Consider the following 16,595-nt stretch of genomic DNA (forward strand, 5'->3'; position numbering starts at 1 on the left):
TTTTCTGATTCATCATCTAGTGTTCATTGACTAGGCTATTTTTAAAATGACTGCTTTTAATCTATATATTTATTTATTTTCCTAATCTTTTTTTCCCTCTGATATGTTAAAGGAGTTTGGCAAATACCTTTAACACCAAAAATTGATTCTCAGGAGTTCCCCTCATGGTTCAGTGGTAACAAACCCTACTAGGATCCATGAGGATACGGGTTTGATCCCTGGCCTCGTTCAGTGGGTTAAGGATCCAGTGTTGCTGTGAGCTGTGGTGTAGGTCGAAGTCGTGGCTCAGACGATGCGTTGCTCTGGCTGTGGCATAAGCTGTCAGACTTAGCTCTGATTCGATCCCCTAGCCTGGGAACTTGCAGAGGCAGCCCTAAAAAACAAAGTAAATAAATAAATAAATCCTTGTGGTCATTTCAGAAAAAGAGTTGATTGTCTCTCACCCTATGGAAAATTAATGTTGTAAGGAAAATGTTCTACCCGAGAAAGGAACAGGAGGATCTGATATTGTTTAAGGACTACCTTATACCAGGTACAGTTATTTAACTGATATGTGAAACCTCACTTTATCTTCACACTTCTGAGGTGCGTATCATTTACCCCAACTGACAAATGATGAAATCGAAATTCAGAAAAAATGTAAATTTCTTGCTTAAGGTTGCATCGCTAATCAAGGTCAGAGTGAAATTCAAATTGTCATCTCTCTGCCCCATGATATTTATTGCTTTGTTTAAAAGGATCTGTATTCCCATAGACTGAATTACCAATTGCTTCTTGTAAATTTTATATTTTATTATAACTCTTTGAATGATTTTGTTATAGCTAGACATAGCCTTCTTACATAATGTTTGGTAAAGTCAACATTACCCCATTCAAATAGTTTTAGATCTTGCATGCTTCCCAGACCAGTGAAAGTGATGGTGGTTGTGGTGATTTAGATCACCTTTATGAGGCAACTCTATTACCAGAACATGAGCTCCTTCCTTCAGGACAAACATCAATATCATTCATCTTTGTACTCCTTCTAGCCTGCTGTCAAAAGTGTGAATAGGACACTGGCAACTTTGACATCACCCAAGAGCTTGCCAGAAACACTGAATCTCAAGCCCCATCCCAGATCTCCTGAATCAGAATGTGTTTAAAAGCAGATCTCCTCAGTGGTTATAGCACGCTTTTGAGAAAAACTGTCCTCTTGTACATTCCATTTATTCATTGATTCAGTAAGTATTGATTAAGGACCTACTCTGCGACAGGGTATGTTCTAGGTGTTAGAGATGCATCAGTGAGCAAAGCAAAGTAACTAGTCTCATGCAGCTTAGAGCCTGTGGAGGAAACAAAGACTAGCAAGTGAATAAGTAAATACACAATTACAAATGATAAGCACTGTGGAAAAAGCTAATAAAGTGGTGAGAGAAAGAAAAAATGGAGGCTCTTAAGTTGATTCCTAAACATGAGAGATAACTAGGGAAAGAGTGCAGGGGAAATGTTTAAGATCAGAGGAGCAGCATGTGCAAAGTGATGGAAGGAGAAAGTGATGGAAAGATGGTACTGGAGAGGTAAGCAGGAGCCTGAAGGTGCAGGGCTGAGTTAAGGACCTTGGATTTCTTCAGAGGGACATAAGAAGCTATTGAAGGGGTCCAAGCAGGGGTATGACATGTTTTCTCTTGCATCTTTAAAACATCAGCCCGACTGCTGTATGTTGAAAGGATCATAGGGTTGGCAAGAGTGAAAACAGGATGTCTGTTGGGAGACAGTCTTCCAGATGAAAGATGATGAAGTCTTAGACTGGAGTGATGGCAGAGGAGCCGGAAAAGTAAACAAGTTCAGATCATATTCAGAGGCACGACATGATTTGGAAGGGACTAGTTATGGGGAACAAATGAGAGGGCACTGGGATCAGAAATCTCCGAGGGTCCAAGGTAAGATAGGACACTCACATTAGTTCCCCAATCTTGAGACAGACCCAAAGTTTAGGACTTGAGGATCTCAATACTCCTATCATTATTTGTTCCCAGAGTGACTTCCTTTTACTTACTCTTTACTCATGGCTCTGTTCAGATTTCATTTCCTTGCCACCCTCCTCACACTCTGAGATTTCCTTTCCTTCTTGTGAGCTTAGCCATGTCTTAAAAATATGTTTGTCTTAATTTTTCCAGGTTCTGGTTGTCTTTTAGTGGAAAGATCCTTCACTGCTTACTTCATACTATAGAAGCAGAAGTGTGTATACATATTTTAAGGACTTCCAAGCTATATAGCTGAATTCCCTTCTAGAAAGGTTTAATTATCTACACTCCATTAGCAGTGCACTAGCATACACTTTATTCTTAAATTTGTCAACACAGGATATTGTTCAGAAAAAAAAAATGCCCAGAAATCATAAGAAAAAGGAAAGTAGTATCTTTATACTAGCTTGATTTTTTTGCTTATTAGTGAAGTTTAAACACTTTAAGTATGTTTCTGGAGACTTATGCAATTTATTTTTTTAATCATCTAGAAATATGGTTTTGGACATCAGGATAGGTCTGACCTAGAGATGTGAAAAGATTTATACATAGGTTATATAATCTAAGGAGATCATGTACAGGAAGAATAAATTAAGACAAAGTGTGTCTGAGGAAACATTAAAATTTGTGAGTCATTCTGAGGAGCAGGAGCCAGAGGAAGAGATAGGAAGCCTCAAATGTGACTGATTGGGAGATGAAAGTGATGTCAGAGATCAGTGAAAGTCCAAGAAGGCAAATATTGGTGTGAATGTCACATTATGTAAATAAATAACAGGGTGAAGACTAAAAAAAAATACAAATTTTCACTGCTGACTATAGGCAGGATGATGTCAGTGCTTTGTACAGACAGGCACGTGTAATGGGAAAGTGTGACAGTCCTGAAATGTTACTAATAGAGATCATTGGATCTTAACATATTGAGAATCAAATGTCCTTTTAAGACTCTGATGGGATAAATGAGCTTTTTTTTTTTTTTTTTTTTCCCCCTAGTAAATGTGGACTTGAACATACAATGTAGTTTTTGTAATCTGAAGAAGAAAGACCAATAGCTTTGGGAGAGGGTAGGGTTAGGTTAAGATAACATGTGAAAAATGCCTGGCACTTACTAATTACATATTCAATGAATGTTTATTGACTTTTAAACAGGAAAGGAGAATTTGGTGAGGCAAGAGAGGGAAAAAATATTTGTTGGCATAGTGTCCCCAAAGACCTTGGAGCCAATGGGATTGTGAATATAGTAGAGAGGTTAGTCTATGGGAGGGAGGGAAGTAGACATTAAAACAGTGTGTTTTTCAGAATCTGCTTTGTGTCTCACATTGTGTTGTACATTTTTGTACAACACCTTGCTTAATCTTTAAAAAACCCTGGGAAGTAGGAAATGTTAATTTTTACAGATGACCATTTGATTATTCAGAGAGATGACACAACTTTTTCAAATTCATTTTACAAAGTAGCAAGGAGAAGAGTCTAAGTTCCATGTGTCACACAGCAAAGCTGCCACTCCTGGAACAGTTAAACAGAGGGTAAGGAATTACGATAGCAAAGACTGGAGTTTGAGGGGAGGGAAATTTGGGAAATTTGAGCTTCCATTTTTGCTCTCGAATTGTTGCTGAACTCAGGTTTTGCTGCTTGCAGCTAGAAAGCCAATATTTGAGAGACAAGTATTGGTTGGAAAAAGAACAGTTGGTTGCTTTATTCAGGAGGCAGGCAACCTGGGGAGAAGGCATCCTTGTGTCCCACAGCCAACTTCAAGGATTCTGCTCGGCCAAGAATGTCTTTAAAGGAAAAAAAGGGAAATAATCTCAGTTAGTCCTTGAGGTAAGGGGTTAGATTCTTCACTGCCTTTCATTGTGTGCATGCTTGTTGACTTCTTGTGATCTTTCTTTAGATGCTGTCTTATTCAGGCAGCGGGCTCACAAGTTTACTGAAGGAGAAGCTGAGGAAAAGATCTAGTCATCCGTTAATTACTTATTCTTCATTTCCATTTCAATCTAGGGAAAAAAAATCACCAGCTTAGACAAGCATTGTGTGGTCAAAAGATTTGAGAGGTATGCTTGACTGGTGAAGCATGGGGGCATCCAGTGTAAAGTTAAGTATAGCTTTTTGGAGTTCCCTTTGTGGCTCAGCAGTAATGAACCTGACTTGTATCCATGAGGACTAGGGTTTGACCCCTGGCTTCACTCAGTGGGTTAAGGGTCCAGCATTGCCACAAACTGTGGTGTAGGTCACAGACACAGCTTGGATCTGGCACTGCTGTGGCTGTGGCGTAGGCTGGTAGCTGCAGCTCCGGTTGGACCCCTAGCCTGGAAACTTCCATATGCCTTGGATGTGGCCCTAGGAAAGCAAAGCAAATTATAGGTTTGCTAAAGTGACAAGACAAAGGCCCCCTGCAAAGAGCTGCTTCCTGCAAGGAGCTACTTACAAAATGACAGAACAATCCACTGAGAATGATCATTCTCCTGGCCTACTCTTCTCTACTGACTTGACAGCAGTGTCCCTTCGACACCTGGAAGGATGTCACACAGACCTGCACCACCTGGTTCTGCACCCTGCACTCCTCCAGCTCGACAGTATTGAAAGCGGGTATTGACCCAAACCTATGGGAAAGAGCTAAATTGTCCACAGGTGATTTTCAAATATGAGCTAAATGACAAGGGAGAACAAAAGGAACATAACCAGTGATCCATCAGAGCAATCAAGTGTTATTTCCTACCAAAGCCACTGAGCTTCTTTAATTTTTTTTTTTTTTTAAAGGGCCACAGGTGTAGCATATGGAAGGTTCCAGGCTTGGGGTTGAATCGGAGCTGCTGGCCTATGCCACAGCCACAGCAATGAGGGATCTGAGCCATGTCTGTGAACTACATCATGGCTTACAACAACGCCGGATCCTTAACCCACTGAATGAGGCCAGGCGTTGAAGCCAAGTCCTCACAGATACTAATTGGGTTCATTTCTACTGTGCCACAACAGGAACTCCCTGATCTTTATTTTATATCTGCTCTTTGTTTTTTTTGTTTGTTTGTTTTCCTGAGCACCACACCAGTGAGTACAGAAAGAGGCTTCCATGTTGCAGAAACCTTGGGACCAACCTTTTTTTCCTCTATATGACATTACTGTCCATCTTGGTTCAGAAGATTATTAGCTCTTAGAAACCTTATTTACATTCTTTGTTTTGTTTTATATTTAGGAATACTTCACAAATAATATTACTTTATGCTGTTTATACTTTTTGCTCACTCTAATGCTAAGTAACTTCCATGCTAAGTAGATATGTAATAAAATTAACTGCTTCCAAATAGTCATTTTTTGGTTGTGTTTGTGAATGCTGTGGTTGGATATAATTATAGAGCTGAGTTTTAAGGGATAATGTGTATAATCAAAAGACCCCTGGTTTGGATTCAGTTGTTTAAGCAGATTTTATAATCATTTAAGAGGGAACCCTGTGACTAAGTTGTAGCATGGCTGAGAGAAGCAGCATATAATTAAGGTTGAGATCTAGCTAATTATATTCACTGTTAAAAAAGGCTAATATGCCAAAAATTCTTTTAAAGATGAGTGATTTCCCTTTAAGTATACATTGATTGATTGACAAAATTTCCAAGCTCAGTGAGATATTTTTGCCTACATCCATGCATACTCCTCCCATCCCCTAACCCATGGAAATAATCAAACAGCTAATGAACCAACCAAACATGCAGAGGAATAGGGAAAGAGTGTTTTTATTTTAATGTGTTTCAGCCTGTATGGATTGAAGGTATTTGGCTGTGGGTGAAAGAACAAACGCCTGTGGATTCTGAAGAGATAAGTTGAGTTTCAGAGGCTCACCACAACCAAGTGCTATCTGTAAACCACGGATGACAGGCAAAAAGGAGTGTTTCTATGTGGGCAGCCATGAAGGACTCAGTGACAATGAATGATGTTTTTGGACACACACAGCCATATTAGCCCCTTTAATAGGAAGACTCAAAATGTTCACTTTAGAAAGTCCCTTGGTTGGATGATCTAACTGAAATCAGCTGAAGGGAGACAAATAGGGTAATGATCCAGCTACTGGAAGATAGGATAGGGTTAGTTGGGATTTTACTGACACTGGGAAATTGGAGCTACCCTTAGGGCTTAGAATTTTCTCTAATTGCTACCATCCATTCCTCCTAGTCTTTCCTCTCTGTGCATTTCCAGAGATAAATTCAGTTTTGCAGATGTAGGTCTGGACCAAAGTGCATGGGGAAGTATAGTTCTAAGCTGTCTGTCTTTGAAACAAAACAGCAAACCTTCCTTTGAAAGGCTACGCTTAAATGCAAATGGAGTAAAGACCAGGAGAGGTGGATGGTGGCTGCACAGGAAACCACGTGAATGAAACTGGAGGATATTATGCCCCATGAAATCAGCCAGAAGGACAAATACTGCATGATTCCACTTATATGAGGTACCTAAAATAGTTAAACTCCTAGAAACAAGGCAGAATGATGGTTTCTTGGGGCTGGGAGCAGGGTTCTTCTGTACTAAAACCATGAAATACACATTGCTTTGGTTTTAGAATCAGTTGTCAAGAACTACATGTGAACTGGAAAAATAGTGACCCCTGTTATGTGGTAGTGAAACATTTGGTCAGTTGGTCGGCAAAAACCTAGAAAACAAAACAAGAGAAGTACTCAGTGTACTTGAAGCAAAGAGGTTTTGAGGCAGAAATGTTGAGAGTGTGAGCTGGTTGTTGCTAACTACAATGGATAAGGCACTCCAAAAAAAATATGCTCAGAAAATGGCTTGTTTGCAAGCAGAATTGGAAGAGATTGTAGGGGGCCTAGAAACCTGAGATTGCAAAGTAAAATAGTTTCTCAGCAAACCGAAGATGTATTGGCTATTAGGCACACCCTCAGGGCAAAAACCATATCTAAGAACTGTTTTCTAAGTGCAGCTGCAGAGCAAAGGTCTGATCTTTACAAAGACTTGTGAAAGGATGAAAGCATGCCTAGTGGATTCTTTCATTTAGACAAAATGGGAATTAAGATCACAAACCCATAGTTAGCCTGGTTTGGTGTACTCCAGTATGAGCATTAAATCCACAGAGATAGAGGCATGTCTCAAAATAAATTCTAAGTGTGTCTTTGACCATATATTATTGATTGTAATCAAATTCTTAGAAAACTAGCAGTTTTTGAGTGTATTGCCAATTGCACTGCTAAGCTATATTAAAGAAATAATGGCTGAGAGATGTTAAATGTCTTTGGGTTCCCAAATTCCTATACACAAGAATAGCTAATGAAGATCCTCATTGTCAGAGAAGCGTATTCTTTAACATTTTGATGTAAATCAGGAGAATGTATCCATGGAGGAAGAGACACTCATTTGGGGGTGGGGTAACTCAGCCACAGTTAACGCTGGGATCTAGTCCAGGATAATTTGCTCCAATGGGATTTTGAAAATTGGAATGAACTGGGAATTGCTATGCACGTTCCATGCTCTGTCTTTTTGAACAGCAACATTTAATGTGGTTATCCTGTTCCTGTTCTTTGATAGTGTGGTAGGTATGTGAAGGGCAGATCATCTGTTTTTTAGAACTCTGGATCAAAATGACCTACTTGTGGAGCTGATATGGATCATGAGTTATGGGTCAAGAGTGTATTTTGTGAGTGAGTGGGAATAACTGTAATCAAGAAGGAAGACCAGGAGATTACAATATTTTCCTCCATTCTTCAATGCTTCCTCTGATAAAACATGCAGGTACAATTTTTGTCATGTGACTTTTCAGCACTTCTCATCATGGGTGGCTATACTTCCAGACCTCCTGATGTTGAGCTTGGCCACAAGAATTTACTGGCCAATGCAATGTGGAGAGAAGTGACAGTGTTCCAGTTTGAGTTCAAGGTGCCAAGAAGTATCACATGTTTATGCATGTCCTTTTATGTAATGAACTGTTATAGGAAGAGCACGATCCAGGTACATACTGTGTCTTCAGCCTGGAATTCATATGAAAACCAGAAGTCTAGAATCTACCCTAGTTGAGTGGAGATAATCTTAGTTCAGCTGTACTAGCCAGCCAGCAGACACATGGGCATAAAAATAAATGTTTGCTGTGGCAGCCCACTTAGATATTGTGGTTGTTAGGCAGAATTTGCAAAGCAAAAATTGATGAATATGTCAAATGTCCACTGTTGGTACCACTAAAGGGTTTCGAGGTAGAGACATAATATTATACGACCTGGTTTGGTTTTAGAGAAATATTCTAAAGTCTTGTTTGTAATGGTTCTATTGGCAGACTGGGCTCAACTGGGAAGTTCTTGCTTATCTCTCATGAAGTTACAATCAGGTGACAATTGGACCAAGGACATTGGAGGGCTCCACTGGGCTGAATATGAAGATGGTTTATTCACCTGGTTAGCATTTGAGACTGTCAGAGGTTAGCTCCACTGGGGCTGAAACCAGAGCACCCATGCATGACCTTTCTGTGTGGCTTCAGTTTTTCACAGCATGGCAACTGGTTTCTGAGAAGAAAAATCCCAATATTTCAAGAAGTAGGAAGGAGGAAGTAACCACCTAGCCAGTTAGGGCTGTCATGGGCTGAATGGAACCTTTGGGATGTAATTAGGGTAAAATGGGGTCATGAGGGAAGGTCCCTGGTCTGCTGGGATTAGCCCCTTTAAAAGAGAGACATCAGAGTGTTTGCTCTCTCTCTCCACGTGTGCACAAAGAAGTCATGTGAGCACATAGTGAGATGACAGCCACCAACAAGCAAAGGTTGAAGAAGCCTCAGGATAAAACCTGTTTTGTCAGCCTCTTAATCTTGGACTTTCCAAACTCAAGAACTGTAAGAAGAAAATTTCTGTTTAACCCACCAAGTCTACGGTATTTTGTTTTGGCAGCATGAGAGACCAATACAATTGCTACGCTCAGAACTGACAGTGTCACTTCTGTTACATTCTATTGATCAAAGCAATCAGAGTCTTCTCAGATATAGACTTCATCTCTTGATCGGGGATAGAGGGAAAGTCATATCATAGAGCATATAAAGTGGGAGATATTGTTGCAGCCATCTTTGGAAAATGTACTGTTGCTCAGTTGCAATGGAGTCCTTGACTCATCCCATGGAGAGCCTTCAAACAAGGATGATCCTTTGGAGATGTCAAAAACAGGCAAGGGCCTCTGATTTTGTACCTATCCATTTGTGGCAATGAATGCACCTTACGCTTGAGAAAGGGGCATTTATTTGAGTGAGGCAACTGCCTTTGGCCAAGAGCCATGTCTAAGGAGGAATTCAGGCGTGGTCAAAATTCTAGGCAGCTAGGGGAATGAGTGTGTTCTGGAAAATAGGCAAGAATAAGATTAATAGGATAATTGAGGCCAAAGAGATTGCTCATTTTTTCCCTTTCCTACTATTTGTTTTAGGTTTTTGTACCTAGGCCAGCACCTCTGATTATATTTAGTGGCTTCTCTGGTGGGGTGATCCAGACTGGTTCTTGAAGATGTGAGCCATGGCCTTCTCAGACTGTGGCTGCTACATTTGTCCATTTATCATCAAAAATGGGCAAGAGAGCACCAAGAGATGCCCCGGTAATTCACCTTAATTCCAAATACATACTTTTTGCTCCCATTGTGTAATTGTAGCCATTACCTCTCCAGAAAACCAAGCTCAATTACTTCTCTGCTGGTCTCTTGCCACAAAGGATTTGAAATTCCCAGATGGTAGGCTTGACTTAACATTTAATGAAACTCCTACTTTATTCTCTAATGAAAGCTCTCTTCCCCTGGGACCCATCCAGTACCTGTAAGGCCTACTCAGCTGATAACTTCAGGGGTGGGAAACACAAATTCTACAAGGGAGCCACTGGGTGTGATGATAAGTGACATCATTCCTGCCTCTACCCCTGGGTTCACAGATCATTTTTTTCTATTTATTGTTACACAGAACTACATAATGATCATTTAGATATACTGAATTCTAGACATTTTGAGCTCATCTTTGTAGGTGTTACCTCTCAATTGGCTCCTCAACTGTGTCTTCAATAACTCATTTCATTGCTTTATCAGATTCGTCACTTCAGAATAATACAGTATTTGTTGGGACCAGTGGATCCCATGGCGATTTATCCATTACTGAACTTCTTTCATCATAAAATAGGTCCCTTGGTCCATGTAATGTTTTGCAGGATCTTAGATTGGTAGACCAAACATTCTGTAAAAAACACTTAGATGATGATCCAGACTTAAGAAAAGCATTTCCATACACAGAATATGTATCAGTCTCAGTTTAGATGAATTAATACTCCTTTCACAGGGGAAGAGGGTCCAATGTAATCAATTGGCTACCTCATGGCTGATTAATTTTCTCAAGCGCACCATAATAAAGGCTCAGAGTTGGCTTCTGTTCTTGGCAAATTCGATGTTCACCAGTGACTATAGCTAGATCAGCCTTGGTTTGTGGGGATCTATTCCATGGGTCCCATGCGTTACCTCCATACTTCTGTATGATTATTCTTGTCATGTGCCTATAATGTCAGCTCTGTGACAGTCAATGACAGAAGTTGAGTAACACCCATTGGATGAATTGTTCTGTTGAATGTTTTGATTATTTAGTGCCTGTTCTACGGTGGATGGAGGATGTCTGGTAGGCATACATACATAGCATGGCATACATACATAGCATGCCATACAAAGATTTTCACGCTCATATTAATTCCCATAAATCCATCCACATACCTCATCTTTAGACCTCCTCTAACTCTACCTTGTAGGTCTCTAACTAACCAGCTAATCAATCCACTTGCCATTGCCTCTGAGTTTGCATAAATTTTCACATTGGGAAAACTTATCTTTCCATGCAGAGCGGATGATCAGGGATACCTTCTAAAGGTCTACTAACTGGGAGGATTACTTGTTATCTGTTTTTCTGGCAAGCCCTGAGAGAGGTTCTAGTTCAGCAGAAATACGTTTTTGGTTTACATCCATGTATTGAGATCACCTATCTGTAAACCAAACTCAATCTTTTTCTGCCTCTGTCAGCTGATTAAAAAAAAAATGCTGATAGTGTAGGTATAATCTGATGGGGAGATGCAGGTGCCATCCTGCTCATGCAGTTACTCATGCCCTCTCAATCTGCTTGCATCTGATACTGAATGTGTCACTTTGATTTGATGATAGATTTCTTGGTACCTACCTCATTCTCTGATTTGGTGAGTCTGACAGAACCCAGCTCATCCTGGGCAGCTCTGGCCTCATGGTCACTTGATGTGTCCTGGGGAGTCACTCTACCATTTTCAGGACCTGGTAGCTGCAGCCTTGATTTAGAAACCCAGGGGGTCTTTTGTTTTGATTTTTATACTAGGGCTTGCTGTAATCTTTACACATTGTTTTTTTTTTCCATCATGGCTATCTCTATAAATGTATATATTTCCCTTACCACATAAATGTGAGAAATTTCTGATTCTTTTCTCTGATTAAGATTAGAAAAGAATCCATTTTACGGATCAGTGGTTGCATAGCCCTTATGGATAACATGCAGTCAAGACCATGTTAATCTTCCCTAGAGGAGGCATCACATCTTGGACAGCAAGTATAACTGGAGCTATTGATAGTTTGCATTTGTGAGCATCTCCTGTCATCTTTCATGACTTTTCCATTTACTGCAGAGCCAGAGTGGTGTGTTACGTGGGGGATAGGAAAGGAATCCCGCATCTTTTGATCCTCCGTAGATGACTATGATAATTCTTGCTCCATAAGCCCAGGAACAAATGTGGAGATTCTTCCATTACCAAGAATGTCTGTGCTAGTTATGGGAGACCACCAAAAATGACCATGAGTGTGTCTATGGACCCACTGTGTGCTAGACCTGGACTAGGACTATTTATTTATTATCTTCCCATATGTGCTCCCAGACTTACAGAAGGTCTACAGTGACTACTATGGTCTTTAGGTATTAATGAAAAATCAGATCCTATATATTAGTCCTTGAACTATTTGCATATATTCCTTTCTTCAGGGTAAGATTACCCTAGTAAATGACCATATGGATTTTTGAGGAAGGGCCAGTGGAAACTATAAATACTTGTGAAGACACCATGTTCCTTTCCTCCTGGAGACTTGGTCTCTCCTTCCATCAAGGTTTCCAATCTGAAAAATGGTTCAGACAGTGAAACTAAATCAGGTATTATAACATCTTATTAGGTATGGCTGATCTCAGCCTTCTGACACTCCTCCCTTGATTTCTTTTGGTTGTGTATATTGAGTTATATCCTTGTTGTTACCTACCCATCTTGTACCTAGGTTTGTTATGTTCTACCACTGGTTACTACCCTAACCTTGATGCTTGTTAAAATAATTGTACACAAAGGGACCTCCAATTGTACCTGTTTTCCTACTGATGTTTCAATGCTACCCACTGGCCTCTTCTGTTTCATCATCTCATCATCCCTTTTGTTCTCAGAGAGCCCTATTTTATAGTAACATCTCCTAATGTTAGCCCTGGCCCGCAGAGGGCAGCCATCCCTGAAGTTCTCAACAATGCTCACCAGGGAATTCTGCATTGCTTGGGCAAATGGAGTTTCCTCTGGACCCTCACATGAATCACAGAGGACTGGTAGGGGTTTTGGCATTATGTGATACAGCCACTCTAGCATGCCCACTTCTTCAACATTTTTGATCCCTTCTCCTACCATCTGCCATGAAAGTTCTGGAATTTCAACTTCACTTAGTGTGGATTGTCAATTTTCTAAGCTTTCAAGAGACATTCTAGAAGCATGCTTGCTTAACCCGTGCCAAATATTAAACCTTGATGAAACTTTGTAAGGAGTGTGTCATAAAATAGAAGATGAAAACACAGATTGTTTTGAATCAGTTATGGAATTTTTTTTAAATAGCAGAAGAACTCACAATCTTGCCAAATACTAATTATAAAATGTATTGGAAACTTTTAGAAACAATGTATCTGAAAAATTTTTGCTTAGCCTGAGTAAATTTCATACCCCATAAGGATCAACTATTGGAACCCTGGCATTGCCTAGTATTCTGTTTCAGTTACTTTTACTTCCAGCCTTAGATCAATAGCCCACACATTTGGCTATTCTTCAGCTTTGTCGCCTCAAAAAAACAAAACAAAACAAAACAAAACAAAACTACTCCTCATCTGATACCATCCACCAGGATGTTTTATTTGTCTAACTCTCTAACATTTTCAATGAATCAACTTTTCACCTGTATCGTATTACTTATAACACAATATTCTCTGTGGTTTTAGCCTGTCACTTCCTTCATTCAACCTTTTCCTCTGTATTCAAACTTGACTTCATGGGACATGATTTCACTTTTATACTTACTGGCCACTTAGGCTCCTTTACTTCCTTAACCCGTTGCTGAATTAAACTAGCCAATTCCAAATCCTAAATAAAGGCATACATCCATTTATCTCCCTCCTTTTCTCGTTCCATCTAATATTTCTGGCCTAAAAATCACATAATTATATTGATGATTTTCTGTACAAAGCCATATCACCCAATTTGACTCAGTTTAGCAATCAATGCTATTTACCAATCCCTGCATTCGCTTCCATTTAACTTCCTGTTTTAATATCCTTCCTAACCATTTTAAACTTTTTTCATTTTATTAAGGTCTTCTACCACATCTCTGACACTCAGCTTTCTGCTGAAGAATGTGATTTTCTCTTGAGAATGTGTTAGTCATTCTGCACATACTCTCTTAACTTCCTCTTACCTCAGAATTCCCTCAGATTTTAATCAACTTTGCTTTCTCTAATGCACCTTACAGATCCTTCCTTCTACAAAGAATAGCTGTGTGGGAGTTCTCATTCCATGGCACAGCGGAAACGAATCCGATGAGGAACCATGATATTGTGGGTTTGATCCCTGGCCTTGCTTTGTGGGTTAAGGATCCAGCGTTGCTGTGAACTGTGGTATAGGCATTGCTGTGGCTGTGGTGGAGGCCAGCAGCTATAGTTCCTATTTGACTGCTACCCTGGGAGCCTCCATATGCTGTGAGACTGTGAGTGCAGCCCTAAAAAGCGAAAAAAAAAAAAAAAAAAAAGAATAGCTGCATGGACATATAAAGATTTGTACAAATATGTGTTGCCAATCTCAATAATAAGTGAGGAAGAGTTAAATAGCAAAGCCATTAACTCCTGTCTCTGGGAAGAGTGTTTAATAGCAGAAGGGAGAATTATAACAGATTTCATGTTTCTGCTGAATAGAGGGAGAATGTCTTAGACCCAATCTAGAAGCTAACCTTACAGCAAAAAACAAATAGAAAAATATAAAAACATATGAGACAGATACAAAAAATACAAAAGCAAAAAAAATAACAACAACCCAAAACAAGTACAATAAAGAGTTTCATTGCTTCTGCTTAGTAGAGAACCCAGAGGCAATTAGCCAAAGGACAAAGGGGTGCTCAGAATAGAACAGATAGGCTTGAGCAAATCACAAGGTAGCTGCAAATAGAGACACTTGTCACCCCTGAATAATGATTAAAAATGTGGCATGCACTTTTTGAAGTTTTATTTTGAATTAGTAAACTAAGAAGGGGAATGAATTTATTGACAACTACATCCAAAGACAACATGACATTATATTAGATTTGGAAGTCAAATATATTTGGGAAAAAAATCTCCTTGAAGAACCTGAGATAAAAAAATTTTGTGAAATCAACAATAGACAGGAAAATTTTTTTCCAAGAGAAAAAATAAATGATTATTTCAGTTCAGATAAGTGTGGACCATAGAGGAAGATGGTATTGGATTGGAAGGGGAGGTATCAGTATGAATCCATATTGATATTATACATTTACTTATATTATTTTCCTGTGTTTATCGATACAGACATGTATTTCTTAGGTGTACCTATGTATATGTCTCTATCTTAATTTCTAAATATTATTTTCCACAAAAGGAACCAGGGTTTCATGGAGAAAGGGTTAATTTGAGAGCTGGGCTAAGGAAAGTGGAAAACCAGCTGGGAACATCTTTGGGAGCAAGAAAGTAAGGAAGTGGCCAAATGATGAGGAAATACCAAGAGGATACATGAACCCATTTTAAGGGACTTCTACTAGACACAGAGGTATATCAGAAGGATAGAGGAACAAGCTATATAGACTGCTATGGGAAAATTGACACATGAATGTAAATAATAAGGGCAATAATTTGTAACCCACTGAATAAGACTGTTTCTGTCCATACTGTACCAAATGAGTTACTAAATATTGAGAGAAAGGGAAGTTTTTTTAAATAGTAGAATGCTGATTAATCAATATAACATGACTAATGAGATTAGAAAATCATCAATGGATACTAATACTAGAGGATTAAAATCTGATGAGAAATAAAATAGAGGCTCAAAATATCTCCACAAAAATTACTTATTAATTACAAAGGGAAAATAGTAACTCCAACAACAACAAAAAACCTGATAGCTATTCTTTAACCATGTGAGCAAGGCTAACATTCCTCAATATTGGAACAAACTGACATGTATCTGAAGATAGAATTCACTGAGGAGGACATAGTATCACTTCAGTGGTTTTCCAGTCCATGAAGAAACATCAGACAAACTCATACTGAGGGGGATTTTTATAAGATGACTAACTTATACTCTTAAAAAATGTTAATTTTATTTTATATCTAGAAGTTTGTACCTATCAATCCTCTTCCCCTATCTTCCCCTTCCCCTTCCCCCTCTCCACAGGTAACCCTAGTTTGTTCTCTGTATCTGTGAGTCTGTTGTATTTATTCGTTTTTTTGATTCCACATATAACTTAAAACATACGGTATTTGTTTTTCTCTGTCTGCCTTACTTCACTAAGCGTAATACCCTCCATGTTGTTGCAAATGGCAAAATTTCATTCTTTTTTATGGCTGAATAATATCCCATTGTATATATATACCACATCTGCTTTATCTATTCATATGTTGCCACTTGGATTGCTTCCCTATCTTGGCTTTGTGTAACTAAAGTTTCTATGAACATCGAGGTGCCTATATCTTTTCAAATTAGTGTTTTTGTTTTCTTCAATCATATATCCAGGAGTGGAATTGCTGGATTGTATGGTGATATGGTGATTCTTTTTTTTTTTTTTTAACTCTGAGGAAACTCCATACTGTTTTTCATAGTGGCTGTACAAATTTACATTCCCACTAACAGTGTCCCGGGGTTCCCTTTTCTCTACATCCACACCAGCATTTATTATTTGTTGTCATTTTGGTGATAGCTTTCTGACATATGTGAGGTAATATCTCATTACGGCTTTGATTTGCTTTTTCCTGATGATTATTGATGTTGAGCTTCTTTTCATCTGACTGTTGGCTATCTGTATGTCTTCTTTGGAAAAGAAGTTTGGGTTTTGTGCCCATTTTTTAATGTAGTTGTTTGGTTATTATTTTTTTGTTATCCAGTTGTATGAGCACTTTAAATATTTCGGATTGTTACCCATTGGCAGACATTTCATTTGTAAATGTATTCTCCCATTCAGTAGGTTGTATTTTTGTTTTCTTGATGTTTTCCTTCCCTGTGCAAAAGCTTTTTACTTTGAAGTAATCCCATTTTTTTTTAATAATTATCTTTATTTATTTATTTATTTATTTATTTATTTTCCCAC

General features: G+C 38.9%; 1 protein-coding gene across 13 annotated transcripts in view; it reads left to right on the top strand.

Moving 5' to 3' along the window:
* The window catches only part of SLCO1A2 (solute carrier organic anion transporter family member 1A2), a 112,830-nt gene that overhangs the window by 31,369 nt on the left and 64,866 nt on the right, over nt 1-16,595 (top strand). The gene's annotated exons all lie outside the window — the stretch shown is intronic.

Source organism: Sus scrofa, chromosome 5, assembly GCF_000003025.6.
Source record: "Sus scrofa isolate TJ Tabasco breed Duroc chromosome 5, Sscrofa11.1, whole genome shotgun sequence".
NCBI classification, from domain to species: Eukaryota; Metazoa; Chordata; class Mammalia; order Artiodactyla; family Suidae; genus Sus; species Sus scrofa.